General features: G+C 41.3%; 1 non-coding gene across 1 annotated transcript; it reads left to right on the forward strand.

The window, feature by feature from the left end:
* Positions 1-3,023: 3,023 nt before the first annotated feature.
* On the forward strand, positions 3,024-3,130 carry LOC141597920 (small nucleolar RNA R71). Its single transcript, XR_012523130.1, has one exon. It is a non-coding gene; the product is annotated as a small nucleolar RNA R71 (small nucleolar RNA).
* Positions 3,131-6,274: the final 3,144 nt, after the last annotated feature.

Below are 6,274 nucleotides of genomic sequence, written 5' to 3' on the forward strand. Positions count from 1 at the left end.
AAAGATGGCGATTTTTTGATCAAAAACCGCAAACCCTAAACCCTATTTAATACCGTGAAAATGAGCACGAAACAAGGGGAAATTAAGGGGCTTTGTAAGGTTAATTAGCAAGCAACAATTTGTAGGAGGCGGATTTGGTATTTGAGCAAATAAAATGGGGATTGGGGTTGATTTTGATCGCAAATAGGAGGTGTTAGACGAAAAATTAGGGAAAATGAGATAGGAATAAGAACCAAAGAGTTTAAGGAAGAAAAACTCCCTGCGTCTTTTTGTATTTACTCGATCGAGTGGTTTTAAACCACTCGATCGAGCACTCTGATGCTCCATCTACTCGATCGAGTAGAATTCTACTCGATCGAGAACTCCCCTTTATTGCTTTACTCGATCGACTGAAAGAAACACTCGATCGACGATTTTTTCACTCGATCGAGTACAAAAAGTACTCGATCGAGCTCTTTTCTCGCGTAAGCTCTTGAATTTCGTCTTTCTTCCTTTAGTTTGCGTAAAACTTCCCCAAACCTGCATAAAAACACGTACAAAAATTTCCCAAAATACCAAATACGCATAAGAACAGTCTATAGTCTTAAATCTACGCTAAAAACTGTCTAAAACTAATTGTCCTAATTAAAAGCAATAAAACAAATTCAACGGGAAATTCAAAAATTATCTATTACAAGGTGTTACACGGGGCATTTCCCCGCTCAATTCCCTATGCAATTCAGTAGCCCCGTGGAGGGCTCCTGACTGGAGGACGTCATCTCAGCAACATTGATTGTCCTCTTCAGCTTCCATGAGCATGAATTTGAATCATTTAAAACAGTAGGAGGGGAATAGTTCACATCCACATAAGCGCGAACTTTCCTCATCCTTGCTCCTTTGTCACCAGCTGTAGCGTCATCATCTCCAATTTGATTGACAATAATTGCACACTGTCCTTTGACAACTTCTTCATTGCTTTCATATGTACCTGCAGCAAGGAAAACAGACGAACCTTCCTTCTTTTTGCTCTCAATTTGAGGCGGAGGGGTAACAATTGCAGCACAATACTCCAAATTTTCATCTAGAGTGTCAGTAATAGGATCAATAGAAGAGAGGGCATTGCAAGGCTGAGCTTGCATGAGAGCCCTCCGGAGCTTAAACTGATGAAAAATCAGCTCCTCGTCCCCTACCTGAAAGGTCAAAGTCTTACCCCTGACGTCTATTACTGCACAGGTAGTAGACAAAAATGATCTCCCTAAAATAATAGGGGTGTGTGCATCTTCGGGGATGTCTAAGACAACGAAATCAACGGGAATAAAGAACCTCCCGATCCTCACAGGTACGTCTTCTACTACACCTAGTGGTCGTGATATACTACGGTCGGCCATCTGGACAGTCATGTTGGTGGAACTGAGCTTTGTCAAAACAAGTCTCTTGGCCAAAGACAGCGGTAAGACACTCACGCTAGCGCATAGATCGCATAACGCGTTATCAATCAAATGGGTACCTATATGACATGGAATTGAAAAACTACCCGGATCTGACTGTTTGGGAGGTAACTTATTTTGAAATAGGGCTGACCCTACCTCAGTCAAAGCTACGGTCTCATTATCACTAATAGTCCTCTTACGCGATAAAATTTCTTTCATAAACTTAAGATAAGAGGGTACCTTTGTCAGCAACTCAGTGAACGGCACAATGACTTCTAAGCTTCTCAGGAGTTCGACAAATTTGTCGAATTGTTGATTAGCTTTGGTATTCTACAGCCGCCTCGGGAAGGGAACCGTGATGGGTATCTCGAGTCCCTTGTTTCTCTCTTCCAATGTGTCACCCGGAGCAAGTTCTGTATCCTTTGGACGCTTCTTACCTCTCGAACGAGGTCTTTCCGGTGATTTCTCGCTTAATCGAGCACTAGCAGGCTCTCGAATAAGCTTCCCGTCATCAAAACTACTTGATCGACCAATATACCCATTCAATCGAGTAGAATTTTCAACAATATCACTCGATCGAGTGGAATTTTCACTCGATCGAACAATACCATTTTCCTGTTCACTCGATCGAGTAGAAAAACCACTCGATCGAGCTGTTTCATCACCAAATCTGCTCGATCGACCTCCTGAAACCAGTCGATCGAGCACCTTCTTTGCCGTGAGCTCACTTTCTTCGACAGAACACTGTTCATCATCAGTTCTAGCCTTCCTGGGGTCTGATTTCAACATTTCCGGTCCCTCATATGAAGGACCGCTTCTCAAATTTATCAGATTTACCGTCTCATGTGGATTCTTCTCATTTTGAGTCGGTAATTGACCCTGCTTTCTTATTGATTCGCGGCTAATTGGGCAACTTGAGTTTCAAGTGCCTTAATGGACGCATCTTTCTATTGACCACTCAACTGCCACTGCTTTGTAAAGGACTGAAACATAGACTTAAGCTCACCAATTTCACTCACCCCACCGGAAGATGATGCACTGTGATTAGGAGGAGTGAAGGAAGGTGGCTTTTGAAAGCCTTGTTGATTCTTATGTGGATGAACATACGGCTGCTGTTGATGCGGAGGAGGAGTAGGATTGAGCACATTTTGACTAGTCCACCTCAAATTGGGATGGACTGCCCCTTGATTGTTGTAATAGGAACCCCCTCTCTGCCTATATTGTTGAAAGGAAAGGACTTGTTCCTTCTCCACAAGACAGCCAACAGCAGTGTGGCCATCATTACTCCCACATCTCTCATATGAAATGATCTCTCCTCGAGTAAGAACATGGACCGTCTGAGGCTCCCCAGCAGCTTGTAACTCCAACTTGTCAAATCTAGCATTCATGGCTTCCAGCTGAGCCACAACCTGCTTATCTACTGCATGAACTGTCCTTATACTATCCCTCGGGTTTCCATACTCAGCACTGTGATTCGCCATCTCTTCAATAAGGGACCATCCCTTATCATCATCTGTATTCTCCTGGAATCTACCACTAGATGCCGCATCAAGTATGGCTCTGTGGTCGTCATACAGCCCATTGTAGAACTGATTAGCTATAAACCATGGGTCAAAGCCGTGATGAGGAATAGACCTCACCAATTTCTTGAATCGTGACCACGCCTCATATAAACTCTCATCGGGATTCTGTCTGAAACTAGTAATCTTGGCCCTCAGCAGATTGGTGCGATGTGGAGGGAAATATCTCTTGTAAAAGGCAAGAGCAAGAGACTCCCAATCTTTAACCCCAGCAGCTCTGCGGTCCAAGTCAGTCAGCCACTCCCTGGCTGAGTCAGTCAAAGAGAAAGGACATAGAACCTCCTTAATCTTGTCTTGAGTTACCCCCTTAGTGGCGGGGATAGTAGAACAGTAATCGGTAAAGGTCTCCATGTGCTTCCTCGAATCTTCACCTACCACACCTCTATAAAGGTTTCTCTCCACCATATTGATGTAAGAAGGACGGATGTCAAATGTATTCCCATCTTCCGTCTGAAGATTGAAACCCTTTGGAATTTAGGTGGCCTTGGGTACCGAATGACTAGAAAGTTTAGGCATCTTTACTGGTTATAACGGACTGTCTTCTTCGAAAAGAGAGTGATGTAGCTGTGGCTCGAAAGTACTCAAGTCTTCCTTTCGTGATTTTCTCTGCAGACGGAGTCTATGCCTGAATAGTCTCTCTGGCTCTGAATCAGCTGAAACTAATTCAATCCTGTCTGACCTGGGTATAAACAACACTGAAAGAAAATAATAAGAACGACCTCAAGGAATAAAAATTCCCTGAGACGTATAAAATAAACGAAACGAAAACAGATAGGGCAATTGCCTCCCCGGCAACGGCGCCAAAATTTGACACGTCTGTCGTGTACCTGTCAAAAATAAACTAACAAAACTAACTATATAGCTAGGGAAGTCAGGTCGATCTCCTCAGGGAGGAAAGATATCTGTAGAAGTCCGTCTATTTGGTCACAAATGGGGGGGGGGGGGGAGGTTGTTTGAATTGGTCTCTAAACTACGAAGTTTTAAAGGAAGAGAAATAAAGGCAAGAGTAGTAAGGCAAGAAATAAGTTTTAAACTATCAAGAGAGAAGGGACTTGTCAGGATTTCGGTTCACTACGGTAGTCCAGTGACTCAGCTGTAAATGACTCAGACGAATTAATGTAAGACGGATGTGAAAAGGTCCTATCGGTCCACTTTCTATCCTAAAATAACACTAACTTAACTTTCATTCTCGTCAGGGTAGTCTACTGTTCATAGCAGGCCTATTTAGTCAAATCTTTCGATCTAGGATTAATTTTAGCCAGATTAAAAGGTGACTCAGAAGTGTGGACTCAACTAAGTCGATAAATACAATTAAATTGCTATGGTGACATATCTCATAATTAATTCATCTGTTTCATTTACTACATCGTCACATTTCTACCGCAGATCCCCTAATCCCAACATGAAAGGGGTTTAGCTACTCATAACGCTAATTAAACTATCAAAACTAACAGCAGACAAATTTACAGCATTCAACATATTAAAATTGTAATTAAATTGCATAAAGAGTAAATTAGGGCAAGGAATAAATGAAGTAAAACGAATGATTAAATCAAACAAAAGATTAATTATTATTAAGAGAGAGAAAGGAATTACAATCGTGCGAATTCCGGCGTAAAGAACACAAAATCCGAGCAAGTAAATCCGAAGAACAAGGTTACAGTGAAAGGGAAAAGCTACGTAGTAAAGTTCTCTGTAAAACTGATTAAGATGAAAGCTAGATAGTCCTAATGACCTAGTAAAGCGTGCTTAAATAGAAAAGTAAATAAGTTTAACGAAATAAAACATAACACGGGCTAATTAAAGCCCATAGCAGCGAAAACCACTCGATCGAGTGGAATAAAACCACTCGATCGAGCAAAACCTCAGCACAATCTACTCGATCGAGTAGATAGTTACTCGATCGAGTAACTCGTCTTTCAGCAACTTAAGGATCGAGTAGAAAACTACTCGATCGACCAATTATGGAGGTAAAAACCACTCGATTGAGTGAATAAACCACTCGATCGAGTCTTCTGTCTTCATATCAGCTCAAGTCTGTTGCCCGACTGCCTCGTTATCCGTGCCAACACGCTTCCCAACGCAGTATCTCACTCTGGAAAATCCCGTCTCCTCTAAATGCATGCAAAAAGGACGAAAAATGGTACGATTCCACTACTTTCGCGTTCATTTCTACAAAATGGACAAAACAAACCAAAGTAGCCAATTCGGGGCAAAATAATATAAAAACAGTATAAAAATGCATAGAAATACGTGCTGAAATAGGCTAAAAAGACTATACAAAATGCACGTATCATAAACAAATGAGAAAAATGGTAAATAAAAGAAAATAATTTCCCTTAAAATATAATTAACCAATTAATATCACCGAGTCACGGATTAAACCGTCATGGTATATGGAACCAAGGGTGATTATGATTTATGGTTAAAAAGTTTGTCAAAAAAATAATTTGGAACATTTGAATTGGTAAAAACCGATTGCAAAAAAGAAATTAAATAAAGAGGAAAGACGAGAACAAACATGGCCGGATTAAGGCCTGAGATGGCATTGAGGCGCAAGCCTCCCTGCTATACAAGCAGCCCCTGTCTCAGGCCAAAATCCAGTTTTTGCTCGTCTAACCTATATTTGAATCGTGTTATGCATCAGTTATGCTTATAAACTCATAAAAACAGTAAAGACATGAAATGAATTAGTTCTTTACACCCTCAAACTTACGTATTTTGTTGTTTGCGACGTAGACGACTTTAGAGACGGTTTTCTCGTATGCGACTACTCACGATCAAAGAAGTTTAAAAGAGTGCCTTAAAAAAGGATTTTGTTTTGAAAATGAGTTGAAAATATGTTTTTGAAAAACATATTGATTAATGTTGAGTTGGTCGAATGGTTCGGTCGAATGCACGATGACGGTACCAAACAAAATGTCTAAGGCTTGTGTTTTCGATCGGTAGGTCGAAAACACGTGTCGATTTTGTGACTTAGGAAGTCGAGTCTAGAAGTTTAAGAGAGAGGTGAGGGGGCGGACGCTCGCGTCAAGATTATGGTGTGTGAAGATTGGTATTTATAGAGAAATGTGGGATGGTAGGTCGGTTGAGTTTGCTTAGAGGCTAAGCAGGATAGCCCATTGAGGCGCGAGCATGCCAGCTATGCAATGGGGTGCCCTGTCCTTTTCAATTTGGACGTGGCCTTTCCTCTATCCATTGTTTGGTTGGTTTGATTTGTGGTAATCAAATGAGATGTCTTGTAACAATATGGGCACCTAATAAGATGATTTTGGGTGTTACTTC

Source organism: Silene latifolia, chromosome 8, assembly GCF_048544455.1.
Source record: "Silene latifolia isolate original U9 population chromosome 8, ASM4854445v1, whole genome shotgun sequence".
Taxonomy (NCBI): Eukaryota; Viridiplantae; Streptophyta; class Magnoliopsida; order Caryophyllales; family Caryophyllaceae; genus Silene; species Silene latifolia.